Source organism: Heterodontus francisci, chromosome 33 (assembly GCF_036365525.1).
Source record: "Heterodontus francisci isolate sHetFra1 chromosome 33, sHetFra1.hap1, whole genome shotgun sequence".
NCBI lineage: Eukaryota > Metazoa > Chordata > Chondrichthyes > Heterodontiformes > Heterodontidae > Heterodontus > Heterodontus francisci.
In genome coordinates, this window is record NC_090403.1 from 49,218,496 (window position 1) to 49,237,167 (window position 18,672).

An 18,672-nucleotide genomic window follows, 5' to 3' on the forward strand; every position below is an offset into this window, starting at 1 on the left:
CATGCGGCTCACATGGCCAAGCCATCTCAAGCGCCGCTGACTCAGTAGTGTGTATAAGCTGGGGATGTTGGCCGCCTCAAGGACTTCTGTGTTGGAGATACGGTCCTGCCACCTGATGCCAAGGATTCTCCGGAGGCAGCGAAGATGGAATGAATTGAGACATCGCTCTTGACTGACATATGTTGTCCAGGCCTTGCTGCCGTAGAGCAAGGTACTGAGGATACAGGCTTGATACACTCGGACTTTTGTGTTCCGTGTTAGTGCGCCATTTTCCCACACCCTCTTGGCCAGTCTGGACATAGCAGTGGAAGCCTTTCCCATGCGCTTGTTGATTTCTGCATCTAGAGACAAGTTACTGGTGATAGTTGAACCTAGGTAGGTGAACTCTTGAACCACTTCCAGAGCGTGGTCGCCGATATTGATGGATGGAGCATTTCTGATGTCCTGTCCCATGATGTTCGTTTTCTTGAGGCTGATGGTTAGGCCAAATTTGTTGCAGGCAGCCACAAACCTGTCGATGAGACTCTGCAGACACTCTTCAGTGTGAGATGTTAATGCAGCATCGTCAGCAAAGAGGAGTTCCCTGATGAGGACTTTCCGTACTTTGGTCTTCGCTCTTAGACGGGCAAGGTTGAACAACCTGCCATCTGATCTTGTGTGGAGGAAAATTCCTTCTTCCGAAGACTTGAACGCATGCGAGAGCAACAGGGAGAAGAAAATCCCAAACAGTGTGGGTGCGAGAACATAGCCCTGTTTCACGCCACTCGGGATAGGAAAGGGGTCTGATGAGGCGCCACCATGCTGAATTGTGTTTCATATTGTCATGGAATGAGGTGATGATACTTAGTAGTTTTGGTGGGCATCCGATCTTTTCTAGTAGTCTGAAGAGACTATGTCTGCTGATGAGGTCAAAGGCTTTGGTGAGATCAATGAAAGCAACGTAGAGGGGCATCTGTTGTTCGCGGCATTTCTCCTGTAGCTGGCGAAGGGAGAACAGTATGTCAATGATCGATCTCTCTGCTCGAAAGCCACACTTTGCCTCAGGGTAGACACGCTCAGCCAGCTTCTGGAGTTTGTTTAAAGCGACTCGAGCGAAGACTTTCCCCACTATGCTGAGCAGAGAGATTCCACGGTAGTTGTTGCAGTCACCGCGGTCACCTTTGTTTTTATAGAGGGTGATGTTATTGGCATAGCGCATGTCCTGTGGTACTGCTCCCTCGTCCCAGCACAGGCAAAGCAGTTCGTAGAGTGCTGAGAGTATAGCAGGCTTAGCACTCTTGATTATTTCAGGGGTAATGCCGTCCTTCCCAGGGGCTTTTCCGCTGGCTAGAGAATCAATGGCATCACTGAGTTCCAATTTTGTTGGCTGTACGTCCAGCTCATCCATGACTGGCAGAGGCTGGGCTGCATTGAGGGTGGTCTCAGTGACAACATTCTCCCTGGAGTACAGTTCTAGGTCGTGCTCAACCTAGCGGTCCATTTGCTTGCATACATCCTCTCACATTCCTTAATCAATTTCTTAAGTTTTCAAATTAAGTATGTCACATATAACACCAGGCCATGTGAGCCGCATGGAAGATGGCAGGATCCCCAAAGACACATTGTACAGCGAGCTCGCCACTGGTATCAGACCCACCGGCCGTCCATGTCTCCGCTTTAAAGACGTCTGCAAACGCGACATGAAATCCTGTGACATTGATCACAAGTCGTGGGAGTCAGTTGCCAGCGTTCGCCAGAGCTGGCGGACAGCCATAAAGGCGGGGTTAAAGTGTGGCGAGTCGAAGAGACTTAGTCGTTGGCAGGAAAAAAGACAGAGACGCAAGGGGAGAGCCAACTGTGTAACAGCCCCGACAAACAAATTTTTCTGCAGCACCTGTGGAAGAGCCTGTCACTCTAGAATTGGCCTTTATAGCCACTCCAGGCGCTGCTTCACAAACCACTGACCACCTCCAGGCGCTTATCCATTGTCTCTCGAGATAAGGAGGCCAAAGAAGAAGAAGAAGATATAACACCAGGATACCCAAAACCACTATCAGGACATGAGAGATCATTCTAAACCAGGGGTGTATCTGCATGTTTGGCCCCCAGTTCCACAAGTCCTCCCAGCAAGTAGAATCGTTTATCTCATCAATCTCATCTTGTAGCTTCTTCGACTGTTGTTCCAGGTTGTAGTACACTACAGCAAAAGCTTCTAGCTGCTGTCTCACGCGTGTGGGTAATGGCTGAATAGTATATTTGTATTCCCGGAAGTAATTTATCAAGTTCTCTTTAATACTTTCTGTCATAGTTATCATTTCTGTCTTTCATTTATGTATGTCTACCAACTCCATCTTCCCTACTCTGTTTGGTATTTGTGGATTGAAACAAAACGTACTGTTGCTCACCGGACAAATCCGGTTATGTCCATACAGCTATTCCTTCGCCATGGTGATTAAGCAATATCTCCCCTTTCCCATATCGGCCACATGGGTTAGCCCTGACATTGCTTTCTTAGTTTCCATGGTGCAATTTACAGTGGCATTAAATCCACATTTTGACTCTGCTGTTTTGTATATAGGATGAGGACATATGATCACCTGGTTTTCCAATACTACTCCAATACTCATAGATCCTGTATTTACACACTCCTGACCTTTCCATACCTTAACAAATTTTCTGAGTCGGCATCTGGTAATTTTATCATTTGTGTGACTAGCTAAGTCCTCCAACTGGGTGTCATTTATCCAAACTGGCAGCTGTCCCTCATCAATTTGCCTCAAATTTTCCCGAGTTTTTTCTAACATCCATGAACTGTATTCACTACAAACACTTTCATTATTTGAAATGTCGTGGACCTCCTTTTCCTTTTCTATTATATCATTAATAGTATGAGCATGACCTTCCCGTACACTCTCCATTCCTGTCACTGCATTCGTCAAATCCTGTCCTACTTTAGCTACACCACTCTGTGCCTTTTGTTCCTTTTTCAAAATATCCTTTACTAGCTGGCTGAGAGTTCTAACCTTCTGGTACACGCTTTCCAAATCTATAGTATTGACAATTGAAGTTCCTGTATTAAAGACTGTGGCTGCGTCAGTCACTAAACTACATTTACGTCTCTTTCCCTTTATTATTCCCTCATCATCAAATTCTTATGTCAGCAGTTATTGCAGTAACACCTTGTACAACTCTCGGGTCTTCTCAGGGCACCAGTCAGGTAGCTGGATATCTGAGATATTCAATATTACCGGTACCAACTCATGCTTTATATTATTATATACAATGTTATTAGTTTTTATTATCGCAAGTCCATTTCCTGGTCCTGCAGTTAAGGCAGGCCAAGGGAGATCAGTCATTTGTGGCTGTTGGGTCGTAACCTTACTCATTGCAATTCGGATGTGGGGGTAACCGTTGGGGTTGGCACTTCTTGTCCATTTAATCTCACGACCTGGAATAGGAACTGTCCTTTTTTATTTTCCCCAACACAATAGAGCCAATAGCCCCTATCATTGTGTGGTTTCACACATATTGATCGGATTTTACAGCCTTTATCAAAGCATTGCCATATAGGGAACTCGGGCGCCCCCTAGTGGGTCCCTTTTGGGCATTCGACACATACCCACTGTCCAACAGTGACGTTTACAAGAAAGACCCACCGCAATTCGTCACTGATTCTGGGACTTCCATCTTCCTGTACATGTAATCCACATCCTGTCTGCCTAATCCCATCCTCCCCTGTACAGGAACCGTCAACAAAAATTTTGATTGTTGGCTTGATTGCAGGCTCCTTCCCTTGTATACACCCCCAATGATTTTGACACAAAAGGTCCCTTGAGGGCCTTTGCTGTCAAAACCTGACACTCATGGAGTTTGCCCTGGTAGATGAAATTGTCTGCCAGGCACGCAGTAGTTCTTATTTAGGAGGTCACATAAAGGGTCTGGCTTTAAGGCAAATCCATCAGTATGGTTCCTGCGATACACAACAAGACCCAAAAATGATCTCAGAGCCTTAGTATCTTGTGGTAGGGGGAGTCTGAGGATTGTCTGTACTCGCATCTGCTCTATCTCATGCTTTCCCTGTGTTATTACCATTCCTAAATAGGAAACCTTTTCCTTCATTATCTGTGCCTTTTTAGGCTTAACTTTCACCCTGACCTTCTGAAGGAGTCGAAGGAGCTCCTCCAGTAGCTCTAAGTGCTCCTCCTTACTCTGTGCCAACCGCTGGTGGAATATCAACAGACTATTATGAAATTGTTGGGGGAGACATATCCAGGTGAACTGTTGTCCCTGGAACATAAACGCAAATTTATATTGACACTCTTGTGCCAGTGGTGTTGACCAGAACCCATTGCTAATTTCCAACACAGTAAACCTGTTTTTGTTTTCTAAAACTCTGATTAGAGTCATAGAGTCATAGAGTTATACAGCACAGAAAGAGGCCCTTGGGTCCATTGTGTCTGTGCCGGCCATCCAGCACCCAACTATTCCAATCCCATATTCCTGCACTTGGCCAGTAGCCTTGTATGCTATGGTGTTTCAAGTGCTCATCTAAATACTTCTTAAATGTTGTGAGGGTTCCTGCCTCCACCACCTCTTCAGGCAGTGTGTTCCAGATTCCAACCACCCTCTGGGTGAAAAACTTTTTCCTCAAATCCCCCCTAAACCTCCTGCCCCTTACCCTAAATCTATGCCCCCTGGTTCTTGACTACTCCGCTAAGGGGAAGTTTCTTTCTATCTAACCTATCAATGCCCCTCATAATCTTGTACACCACAATCATATCCCCCCTCAGCCTTCTCTGTTCCAAGGAAAACAACCCGAGCTTTTTCAGTCTCTCTCCATAGCTGAAATTCTCCAGCCCAGGCAACATCCTGGTGAATCTCCTCTGCACCCTCTCCAGTGCAATCACATCCTTCCTATAGTGTGGTGACCAGAACTGTACACAGTACTCCAGCTGTGGCCTAACTAGCGTTTTATACAGCTCCATCATAACCTCCCTGCTCTTATATTCTACGCCTCGTCTAATAAAGGTAAGTATCCCGTATGCCTTCCTAATCACCTTATCTACCTGTGCTGCTGCCTTCAGTGATCTATGGACTAGTACAAAGATCCTTCTGACCTTCTGTACTTCCTAGGGTCCTACCATCCATTGTATATTCCCTTGCCTTGTTAGTCCTCCCAAAATGCACTACTTTACACTTTTCAGGATTAAATTCCATTTGCCACTGCTCTGCCCATCTTACCAGCCCATCTATATCGTCCTGTAATCTAAGACTTTCCTCCTCACTATTTACAACACCACCAATTGTCATGTCATCTACGAGCTTACTTATCATACCTCCTATATTCACGTCTAAATCATTAATGTACACTACAAACAGCAATGGCCCCAGCACCGATCCCTGTGGTACACCACTGGTCACAGGCTTCCAATCGCAAAAACAGCTCTCGACCATTACCCTCTGCCTCCTGCCACTAAGCCAATTTTGGATCCAATTTGCCAAATTGCCCTGGATCCCATGGGCTCTTACCTTCTTAACCAATCTCCTATGTGGGACCTTATCAAAATCCTTACTGAAATCCATGTATACTACATCTACTGCTTTACCCTCATCGACACATCTAGTCACCTCCTTGAAAAATTCAATCAAGTTAGTTAGACACGATCTCCCCCTAACAAAGCCATGCTGACTATCCCTGATTAATCCCTGCCTCTCCAAGTGGAGATTAATCCTGTCCCTCAGAATTTTTTCCAATGTTTTCCCAACCACTGATGTTGAACTCGCCGGCCTGTAATTACCTGGTTTATCCCTACTACCCTTCTTGAATAATGGTACCATATTTGCTGTCCTCCAGTCCTCTGATACATCTCCTGTAGCCAGACAGGATTTGAAAATTTGTGTCAAAGCCCCTGCTATCTCCTCCCTTGCCTCACATAACAGCCTGGGATACATCTCATCTGGGCCTGAGGATTTATCCACTTTTAAGCCTGCTAAAACAGCTAATATTTCCTCCCTTTCAATGCTAATATGTTCACATATCACAATCCCCCTCCCTGATCTCTACACCTACATCGTCCTTCTCCATAGTAAACACCGATGAAAAGTAATCATTTAAAACCTCACCAATGTGAGGTTGCGTAGGATGGGGAAGGAAACTGCAGGGGATGGGAACAATCGAAATGTGGAGCTTATTCAAGGAGCAGCTACTGCGTGTCCTTGATAAGTATGTACCTGTCAGGCAGGGAGGAAGTTGTCGAGCGAGGGAGCCGTGGCTTACTAAAGAAGTTGAAGCGCTTGTCAAGAGGAAGAAGAAGGCTTATGTTAGGATGAGACGTGAAGGCTCAGTTAGGGCGCTTGAGAGTTACAAGCTAGCCAGGAAGGATCTAAAGGGAGAGCTAAGAAGAGCAAGGAGAGGACACGAGAAGTCATTGGCGGATAGGATCAGGGAAAACCCTAAAGCTTTCTATAGGTATATCAGGAATAAAAGAATGACTAGAGTTAGATTAGGGCCAATCAAGGATAGTAGTGGGAAGTTGTGTGTGGAATCAGAGGAGATAGGGGAAGCGTTAAATGAATATTTTGCGTCAGTATTTACAGTAGAGAAAGAAAATGTTGTCGAGGAGAATACTGAGATTCAGGCTACTAGGCTAGATGGGATTGAGGTTCACAAGGAGGAGGTGTTAGCAATTTTGGAAAGTGTGAAAATAGATAAGACCCCTGGGCCAGATGGGATTTATCATAGGATTCTCTGGGAAGCTAGGGAGGAGATTGCAGAGCCTTTGTCCTTGATCTTTATGTCGTCATTGTCGACAGGAATAGTGCCGGAAGACTGGAGGATAGCAAATGTTGTCCCCTTGTTCAAGAAGGGGAGTAGAGACAGCCCTGGTAATTATAGACCTGTGAGCCTTACTTCGGTTGTGGGTAAAATGTTGGAAAAGGTTATAAGAGATAGGATTTATAATCAACTTGAAAAGAATAAGTTCATTAGCGATAGTCAGCACGGTTTTGTGAAGGGTAGGTCGTGCCTCACAAACCTTATTGAGTTTTTCGAGAAGGTGACCAAACAGGTGGATGAGGGTAAAGCAGTGGATGTGGTGTATATGGATTTCAGTAAGGCGTTTGATAAGGTTCCCCACGGTAGGCTATTGCAGAAAATACGGAAGTATGGGGTTGAAGGTGATTTAGAGCTTTGGATCAGAAATTGGCTAGCTGAAAGAAGACAGAGGGTGGTGGTTGATGGCAAATGTTCATCGTGGAGTTTAGTTACTAGTGGTGTACTGCAAGGATCTGTTTTGGGGCCACTGCTGTTTGTCATTTTTATAAATGACCTGAAAGAGGGTGTAGAAGGGTGGGTTCGTAAATTTGCGGATGACACTAAGGTCGGTGGAGTTGTGGATAGTGCCGAAGGATGTTATAGGGTACAGAGGGACATAGATAGGCTGCAGAGCTGGGCTGAGAGATGGCAAATGGAGTTTAAAGCGGAAAAGTGCGAGGTGATTCACTTTGGAAGGAGTAACAGGAATGCAGAGTACTGGGCTAATGGGAAGATTCTTGGTAGTGTAGATGAACAGAGAGATCTTGGTGTCCAGGTACATAAATCCCTGAAGGTTGCTACCCAGGTTAATAGGGCTGTTAAGAAGGCATATGGTGTGTTAGCTTTTATTAGTAGGGGGATCGAGTTTCAGAGCCACGAGGTCATGCTGCAGCTGTACAAAACTCTGGTGAGACCGCACCTGGAGTATTGCGTGCAGTTCTGGTCACCGCATTATAGGAAGGATGTGGAAGCTTTGGAAAGGGTGCAGAGGAGATTTACTAGGATGTTGCCTGGTATGGAGGGAAGGTCTTACGAGGAAAGGCTGAGGGACTTGAGGTTGTTTTCATTGGAGAGAAGGAGGAGGAGAGGTGACTTAATAGAGACATATAGGATAATCAGAGGGTTAGATAGGGTGGATAGTGAGAGTCTTTTTCCTCGGATGGTGATGGCAAACACGAGGGGACATAGCTTTAAGTTGAGGGGTGATAGATATAGGACAGATGTTAGAGATAGTTTCTTTACTCAGAGAGTAGTAGGGGCGTGGAACGCCCTGCCTGCAGCAGTAGTAGACTCGCCAACTTTAAGGGCATTTAAGTGGTCATTGGATAGACATATGGATGAAAATGGAATGGTGTAGGTCAGATGGTTTCACAGGTCGGCGCAACATCGAGGGCCGAAGGGCCTGTACTGCGCTGTAATATTCTAATCAATGTCCTCGGCTCCACACAAAGATTGCCATGTTTGTCCCTAATGGGCGCTACTCTTTCCCTGGTCATCCTCTTACCTGTAATATACTTATAAACTGCTTGGGATTTTCCTTTATCTGGCCCGCCAGCGTTTTTTCATATCCCCTCTTCGCTCTCCTAATTACTTTTTTAAGTGCCACCCTACACTTTCTATACTCCTCTAGTGCCTCCGCTGTTTTCAGTGCTTGGGATCTGCCATAAGCCTCCTTTTTTTTCCTGATCCAATCCTCTAAATCGCTTGACATCCAGGGTTCCCTGGACTTGTTAGTCCTACCCTTCACCTTAACGGGTACATGTTGGCTCTGAACTCTCACTATTTCCTCTTTGAATGACTCCTACTGATGTGATATAGACTTTCCTACAAGTAGCTGCTCCCAGTCCACTTTGGCCAGATGCTGTTTTATGATATTGAAATCGGCCTTCCCCCAATTCAGTACCTTTATTTCTGGTCCATCTTTGTCCTTTTCCATAACTACCTTAAATCTTAGAGTTATGGTCACTATCCCCGAAATGCTCCCCCACTGACACTTCTACCACTTGTCCAGCTTCATTCCCTAGGATTAGGTCCTGTACTGCCCCTTCTCTTGTAGGACTTTCTACATACTGGCTCAAAAAGCTCTCCCGCATGCATTTTAAGAATTCCGCCCCTTTTAAGCCTTTTGCACTAAGACTATCCCAGTTAATATTGGGGAAGTTGAAATCCCCTACTATTATTACCCTATTAAATTTACACCTCTCAGAGGTTTGCCTACATATGTCTCTTCCTGACTGTTTGGAGGCCTGTAGTACACACCCAGCCAAGTGATTGACCCCTTTTTGTTTTTAAGTTCTACCCAAATGGCCTCATTTGAGGAATCTTCTAAGATATCATCCCTCTTTACTGCAGTAATTGACTCCTTGATCAACAGTGCAATGCCACCTCATCTTTTATCCCCTCCCTGAAGATTCTATACCCTGGAATATTGAGCTGCCAGCCCTGTCCCTCCCTCAACCATGTCTCTGTGATAGCAATAATATCATAATCCCATGTGCTAATCAACCCCCTCAATTCATCTGCCTTACTAGTAAAACTCCTTGCATTGAAATAGATGCAATCCAACCTTGCATTTTTCCCTTGTGCCTCACCAGATATTTGATCTTCCTTCCAGGCAGACTCACTTTCTGTTCTATATTACCCCCTACTGTACCTCCACTCTGTATTCTGTTCCCCTGCCAAATTAGTTTAAACCACCCCCCCCCCACCCCCCAACAGCACTTGCAAATCTCCCAGCAAGGATGCTTGGCCCGTTCTGGTTCAGGTGCAACCCGCCCAACTTGTACAGGTCTCACCTTTGCCAGAAACAGACCCAGTGATCCAGGGAACTAAAGCCCTCCCCCCTGCACCATCTCCTCAGCCACGCATTCATCTGTCTCTTAAATGTCAGATAAATCTCCCTTTGAGTGCTTTAAATAACCACTCATATCAATTAAATTTTGTTTTTCAATTCCAATTTCTTATGCCCAGACTTGGTGGTATTGCATTTTTTTTACATTAAAGACAGAAGTGCTTGCGACTCTCTCTCCTTCTCAAGCACTTTTGTCTCATTGCTAAAGATGCTGTGACATTTGATGTCTGCAATTAAGTTCTTAAATTCTTAAAGCTGCTGGATCTCTTGCTGTGGCATCAGTTCTCATGTGGCCTTGTAACCTACCATCTCCTGCTTAAAAAAACCAAGAATCCATTGCGGCTCTGCCCCTGAGCCCATTATTTGTCCAATTATATCTGTCAATTTAGAAATTTAATAATGTCCAATATATATAAATTTTACTCTCAGCAATGCAAAAATTGTGTGGTGGATTAAATGGAAAAACAATAGCTACAACAGGGTTAATTTCTTTGTTCGTCTCCAAGGGGGCGGAGCAAAACATTCTCAGCTGCGTCACTTTACATAAACCTTTTTTCTGATTGAAAAGAACTACTCCATTTTAAACTTCTTTTCACTCCTTTTGGTATCCTTAGGGTTTGAAAACAACAAAATAATTAGTAACATCATCAGCATCAAATGAAAGTATCTCCATCAGGAAAGACAGTATTTTAGATTATACTGCAATTGTTTTCAAACTTTTAGCATCTTTTGTAAGAGGTTTCTAATCCAAGTTTTTTTTAATATAACAAAGATGATTCCAAATTCCAATTCACTGCAATAAATATTTAAAAATCAAAACTGCCAATGTTATATGAGCGAGTCTTATGTCCGGAATTAAAGACTCCCCCAAAACATGACAAAATATACTTGAAAGTTCATTGTGGCCACAAATGAAATTTCCAGTTTTTCAACTTAACAGGTCAGTTAACCTTAATAGTATAAACTTAACTCAGACTTAGGGTGGCACAGTGGCTAGCACTGCAGCCTCACAGCTCCAGTGACCCGGGTTCAGTTATGGGTACTGTCTGTGCAGAGTTTGTAAGTTCTCCCTGTGACTTGTGGGTTTCCTCTGGGTGGGCCAGTTTCCTCCCACATGCCAAAGACTTGCAGGTTGATAGATAAATTGGCCATTGTAAAAATTGCCCCTAGTGTAGGTAGTTGGTAGGAGAATTGAGGGAAGGTGGGGATGTGAGAGGGAAAAATGGGATTAATGTAGGACTAGTATAAAATGGGTGGTTGATGGTCAGCACAGACTTGGTGGGCCAAAGGGCCTGTTTCAGTGCTGTATCTCTCTATGACTTATAATACTTATTAACTACACACAGAACAGAATAGCATGTGCTTCTTTTAAAGATAGGTAAGTTACATCATTTTTCTTGTTCTTTCTTCAGGCACCTTTTCAAATGACTGTAATAAAACCAAAAACTAAAGAAAAAGTTATTTAACATTCTTAAAACAAAAGATTTAACACCAGCTTCTTAAACAAACTTTAAACAGACAGCATCTTTCCCATATCCCCTTTGTTTATCCTTCTCTCCCTTAAACCAATATCCAATTCCTGACACTTGCTACTTAAAACAGTCAGTAAAACATGTCTTTAGTTAAAACTCCAAAAAAAAACAAGAACAGATTTTAAACTGGAACTCCAATTAAAGCAATGTTGTAAACTTCAAATTGGATTTCTGCCAGACATCTTCAGACCTTCAAGGCTGAAGCTTATCTCTTAGAAAACTGTTCAGTGCCTTTTCACAGTTGCAAAACCAATTTTTAAAATAAAAATAAAACTTTAACTTAAAATATAATTCAATTTTATATCCCATTCCTGGGTGCACAATCTTAAATTGAAATGAATACACTCAACAATCAGTTTTCACACTTATTCAATTCCAAACAACTTAGAAAATTGATTCCTGTAATGGGTTATGAATTCAAAGTACCAAAATCTCTGTCAAATTCCCTGTCCCGATGCCAAGGAACACACACAGGTTCAACTATTTCACAACCAAAATAGGTTCCTACAAAATATACACGTATAAAAATAGAAAAAGTAACAGACTCATGCTTTCATCATTAAGGCCAGACAACAAAGAGTTAGTTCTACAGAACACAAGCTGCAAATCCCAAGGACATTCATTTCATTCATGGAAGCTTCCAACATTCAGACATTCGAATCAAAAGACATAGTAACTTGTTTTTACTCACTTGAAATTTCACTAAAACATAGTTTTTTTATGTCACTCTGCCATGAACTTTGTCATGGAGCCGTCTGGTCCCCAGTTATTAATGGGCCAGAGATAAGGCCAGGGTGGGGGCCAAAGGCTCGATTAGGAGTCCGGGCGGTTCGGGGGGTGGTCATCCCAAGGACTGTAACCCACGCAATGGTACTTACTGGCCTATCTGCCAAGTTGGCCCAATTAAAATTGTCATTATCATCATCCTCCCTATCCGCAAAAGTGCATATAATGCCCCTCTGAACTGAGAGTTGAGACTGTATTTTAATTATCTCTTGCTGACGTTTGGTATGATCTGCTGACTGGTACACCCGCTCCTTCTGTGAGTGGTGCAGAACAGTCAATGCGGTCTGTAAGTCAGAGCATTTCTGTTCCGCTGTTGTGAGCTGTTCCTTCACCTTGTCCGCCTCCCTCTCAGCCTTACTGCGACTGTACTCAGCCTTTTCGGCCTGAGACTGGAATTGGATTAAATACACCACCCGTGCTGAACTAACTGCTTCTGCCTTCAGGGCCCTATCATGCCACTCATTCTTTTCTTTTTCTGACTTTTGCAACACCAGCTCCAATCTTTCAACTTCACTCTCTTTTTCATCTAATTCCCTCATACAAGCAGTGGCTTTCACTAACTTAGGTGCCCATTTGGCATATCCTCCCAATGCAGTACCCCAACGGACCCCTCACCTGTGTACTGTTTAACTGCAAGCTCTATCCACGAGGACCACTTGCCCTTCAAATATTTCCGGAGTTCCAACTCCCACTCTGTCCTGGCCAGGGCCTTAATTACTCAAAGGCTCACCAATCCGATCTGTCAGACTCGTAACTTTGTTCGAACTCGGCGAGGCTATTCAAAATAACTTGAAATAGCACAACATCCGAGTCCCTGTTCAGGTGCCAATTATGTTGTGCCTAATACACACTTACTCTTAAAGAATCCACGGAATCCAACTGGTGAAAGGTATATCAATATTTTATTCACACACTAAATCATCAAAGTACAAGCTCTCACTACTTGTACAGTATACTACCCATCAAGGCACAAGGTGATCAGTCTCAGACTTGCAGTTGTTCTTCTGTTCTCTGAGCCCTTGACTCAGGGGTCTATTCTCGAGTGTTCTTCCCCAGGGTTCTCATACCTTTCCCAGTTTCAGTCAGGGGTTAAATCTTGTTTCCAAGACCCTCCCCTCTTACTTACTCATAGGGATCTGGTATAATTCCTTATTTGGCTCAGTGAGAACCTGTTCAACATTTTACAGTTTCCCATTGTCTACTATGAGTCTAATCATATCTGGTGTCCATGACGACTCTTTGATCTGCCACATGCAATAACAGTGTCTGGGATCATCACTATGTCTTTTCTATGCTGTCAACAATTCCTCGGCCATCTGTGTGCTGTGGCCCCTTTCTACCCAGCTCCCCTATGCTTTAACACACTGTTCATTGTTGTGTGACTAGCCCCTTTGTTTTAACTAAGTTCTAATGTGTTTTTACTGGGTTTACAGGTACTCCCCTCTGGGAATGCTGCCTCATTAAAACAACCTCCAGTTCATAGTACGAATTCTGAAATGATACGTTTACAAGTATAATAAAAGCTTCAAACAGTGTCTAGCTGTTTAGTATAAATACAGGCCAATACAGAGCATTGAGGTATCCTGTTGCTTTACTATTATTTGGTTGATTTATGCTTCTTTCTTCTGATTTTTTTCCCCCTCTCAGCCTATCTTTTAATCCTTCTTGTGCCTCACCCCTAATTGGCATCTTCTCTGCAGGGCAAGCTGATAGAGATCATAAGTGACCATGTGTGCGATGGCCGGTGGGGACCAACAAGCCTTGACTCCTTGATACTGGCCACCATTAGAACAACAGTTCCTGCCTCGTTTCTAGCCTTTAAATTCCAGTACTGTGCTATTTCTTAGTTGGTTCACTGTCATTCAGTGGCAGATTTATCCTGATGAATGTTCTCTGGCAAGAATTCTCACAGCTGTCACCAAACATAATAAGAATTCTGTCTATTCGTGGAATTTGAAAGGTTACTTTCAATTGGAGCTGCCTGGAATTCACTGACAATACATCTCACTTACTTTGACAGCACCTCCCAGTCCCATGACCTTTATTGTTGACAAGAATAAGAGCAGCAATATTATGGGTACACCACCACCTCCAAGTTCCCCTCTAAGTCACACAGGTTTGGGCTCACACCACTATTCCTACATAACCACTGGATCAAAATCACAGAATTCTCTGCCGAACACCATCATGGGAGCTGCAGTCGAAGGAGATGGCCCACCAACACTTTCTCAGGGCAAGTAGGAATGAGTCATAACTGAATCATCCCCAGCATCACCCACATCTTGAGAACAAATGATTACAAAATACACTTACACACATTTCCAGAAATTCAACTGCAGTGGCAAAAGGGTTAATGAATTATGGATTATACGCTACAGTGCCATCCAATTGTTTTTGATGATTATTCTCCAAAGTTTGGAATTCACATTCAGACCTGGGAGACATTCTGGGCGATTCATCTTTCACATCCTTAGGTGTCCACCCACGGTCAGTCAGCCCTGCGGATTTTATTCCCATTATTATATTCTGTACCCAGAAGTTTAAATTGGTTATTGTCATGGACTAACCATGGGAAACAAATATTCGAGTTGGTATTAAGTATTAAGCTTTGGTAAGCATTTTCATGACCGCAATTGAATTTATAGAGAACTTCTAAATTTAAATATAATTTTATACTTCCTCTCTCCTTTAGTCTCCTGAAGATGTTGATTTCACAAGCACTAACAGCCTTCTGGTACATCACCCATGTGATTATCCTTCACAGGCGAGTGTCTATTTGATCATGAATGCCACTGAAGTTAGGGTTGTTTACTCTGGTCGGACATATTCTTGGAGGTTTCATTACCTGACCACCTGCTTCCAGTCACCCCACCAATCAAACGGCAGTTTTCCCCATCTCCAATATTTTTATAGCTGATAAATAAATGAATATGTTCAAAGAAAATGAAAAAAACATTAGGAAAGATGTTTTCACTTTAGACGTGGAGAAGATGTCTCCACTTGTGGTGAAGATCAAAAGTAGGTGCCATAAAAATGAGATAGTCACCAATAAATCCAATCTGGAATTAAGGAAAAACTTCTTTACCCAGACAGTGGTTAGAATGTGGAAATCACTACCACAAGAAGTAGTTGAGGAGAATAGCATAGGTAACTTTAGGAGGAAGGTAGATGAGGGAGAAAGGAAAAACATAAAAACCTGTCTGTTATGCTCGGGTGAGGAGGGGTCACAAGGCTCCCCTCTTGTCCTTCTCCTTGTTTGACTGCAACAGGGTTTGTTCCTTTTTAAACAGTGGGTGTGTTTACTACTTCAGTGAGTGTTTTACCTTTTTCCTTTGTTGTGATCATAAAAGAACCAATTGGACAATCCTTGAGTTTAAACAAGAAAGAGGTTTGTTTATTGTACTTTAAAAAAATCTAAACCTGAGCTATATGAAAATAATAAAACTACGCTACACTTTCAAACACATGTGCATGGGAACCACACACACAAATAGAGTTCAGAGTGATAAGAAATAGTCTGGTTTGGATTAGAGTCCAGAACAAGTAAAAAAAAAATTCTGTAGAGTCAGGTAATTCCATTGTCTTCCATCTGAAGTTGTGATCTTGAAGTCTTTGGCTGGTAGAAGTGCACTTTGTGGCTGGCCCACCTGGTTTTGGTTTTTCTTGGAGACAGAGTTGAAGGTGGCTTTCCTCCCTGGGGTCTCTATCTTTAGCAATGGTAGACTTGGGGATTCCACAGTCACAGACAGGTTTCAAACGTGATGTTTTCTGGAGAGAGAGAGAGAGAGACACACACACACACAGAGCTCCACTTGGGTCTGGTTTGGTTAGCACTCAAAGCTTGTCTGCTTGCAAAACATTGTTAGTTTTTCCACAGATAGGGGCAGTCACATGATTGTCCAGTGTCCTTGTTTGCAAGTTAATTAGATTAGAGTCTAGGTATTTTCCAATTTCTCTCAAGTCTCGTTGTTTCAATCTTCACCCCCTGGAGGTATAACTCCGCTGTTAATGTTCCAAGATAGCTTTGAATGTTTTGCCATTAGAAGTGAAGCTGTTAGCTGTTTCCAAATACATGAGGCATTGTCCTGGATGCAACCTCATTAGACATGCATCTCCAATTTAATGTCCTGGAATATGAGGTATTTCAATGCAAATGGTGGTGGCCCTCTTGGCTGGCAACTTTTTAAAAGGTTAACTGTAGGGTCCCAGCTCCTTTATAAAAGTTTAATGTAGCTTTCCAACCGATGAATTAAAATTCCTCAAATAAAAACAAGAAATGCTGGAAATGCTCAGCGGATCTGGCAGCATCTGTGGAGAGAGAAGCAGAGTTAACGTTTCAGGTCAGTGACCCTTCATCAGAACTCAAAGTATTTTGCTTTTAATTAAAATTCCTCATTTGGTATAGCATGTTTTCTTGACATTGTCAGATAAAAAGGCATTGGAGGAGGCGTGTGTTGAGCATAAATGTGAGCATAGACCAATTACGCCGAAGGCCTGTTTCTGTGTTGTAGATCAATGTTATTCTATCTAAACACACAAGTTGCTCACAGTGGCACCCACAAGATTACTGTTTAATTGCTGAAGACTCTAGGACAGTTCTGAAGGGTTGGAAGCCCTAGTGGAGGATGAATGCACAATAGATTAGAGTCCAAAAATGGAGAGTTTGGATGGGGCAGGGTGGAGAGAGATGGTACGCCTGGAAGAGATTAAAGTGATAAGAAGGAGTGAGGCCATGGAGGGAATTAAACACAAGGATGAGAATTTAAATTTGAAATATGACAAGAGAAGGGGAGTTAATACGTTGCCTTCCCAGATCCTCGTGGTCTAGGTTAACATCCAGACCAGACCAAACCAATGGGGCAACAAGCCTCTTCTTTCTCCCTGACAAATGCAAGAATCATAAAGTCATAACAGCACGGAAGGAGGCAATTCAGCCCATTGAGTCCATGCTGGCTCTCTGTAGAGCAAGCCAATCAATCCCATTCCCCGGCTTGATCCCACAGCCCTGTAAGTCTATTTCCCTCAAGCGTTCATCCAATTTCCTTTTAAAATCATTCATCGTCTCCGCTTCCACCACCCTCATAGGCAGTGAGTTCCAGGTTATTACCACTCACTGTGTAAAAACGTTCTTTCTCACATTCCCCCCGCATCTCTTGCCCAAAGCCTTAAATCTGTGTCCCAGTCCTGGTACCATCAGCTAATAGGAACAGCTTTTCTTTGTCTACCCTATCCAAACCTGTCATAATTTTGTACACGTCTATCAAATCTCTCCTCAATCTCCTTTGCTTCAAGGAGACAACCCCAGCTTCTCCAACCGAACCTTATAGCTAAAATCCCTCATCCCTGGAACCATTCTGGTAAATCTGCTCTGCAATGCCTCAAGGACCCTCACATCCTTCCTAAAGTGTGGTGACCAGAAATGGACGCAATGCTCCAGTTGTGGCCTAATGTTCTTCTGGCCAGGTCATGCTGGCAAAGACATAGATGAGGGTCTCAGCAGTAGATGGGCTGAGATAGGGATGGAGGCAGAAGATGTCACCACCATGATAGAAGGAGCTTACTGCCACGTGAAGGCTTAAACTTACTTCAGGTTACACCAGTCAGCCCATCAGAACCTTACACTCAACTGAAAGTTGAACAGATGCTTAATATTGAGGATAAAGCATTCAATATGATTGTGATTGAATTTGTTTAGTTTTTTGGAATCTTTCTGCTTTCTAATTTTCTCTCCTCCTCTCTCGATGATGGCGACTCATTGTGAATACATATCACTGTTTCTCAATTATACCTGATCCAAATAATCATTCTACCCGTGTGAGAAAGTGTAGAAGGAAATGCAGCCCAATTCAGACCTCATCTGACAATGGTCACTTTACAATAAGGGAGCATTGGATGATAATCAAAAGCAGGAACCCTGCTTGACTTTCCCCTCCTCTAGCCCAGGGGCACCAATTACCCCTTCACCAACCCAGCCAAGATCAGCCAACGCAGAAAAAACAAGGAATCAATCCTGTGACCTTCCCAGTCTGTCTGATAGGCTTCCACACTGGACAGCATTCTCACCAATTGATCTAACAGCGAGTCCGTGTTGGCATTAAAGACACCTAGGGTCAGATATAAGAGGGGTTGGCATTTTCCATGACTTAATCTGCCCAGTCACATGCCTCAACCCCAATATTAGAAGGTCATGTGAATCCATCAAATCATCAATGGTCACAGCGGAAAACAAGGCCATTTCATGCATGTTGTCAGCTCGTCACTGGTGCCTACTTTGGTCAAGTTCCTACACTAATACCATATTACAAGCAGTTTTATGCTGTGGATTTGCACTTGTTAAAGACATTGGGTTCAGACTGCCTCGGATTCATTTCATAGCGGCCTTTTGCAGCAGACAGGGAGAAAGAAGAGGCCTTTTGCTCCATTGGTCCGGTCTGGATGTTAACCCATTTCATCAGGGTCTGGGAAGGCAAAGTAGCAACTCCCTAGATCACCCAGTTCATCCATCAAGGCTACTTAATTACTTGGAGTTATTTAAAAATATGTATTCTGGTGAAGTCTAAAATTAAACACCATTTCAGGAGGACACTTATCTGGCTTTATGTTATTAGCAGGAGAGAGGCAGTCATTGCTGATTATCAAACCCTGTACATAATCCCACCACAGGAAAGAGGAATGAGAGTGTAGTCAAAAAGGTTGATCTGCGTGACTGG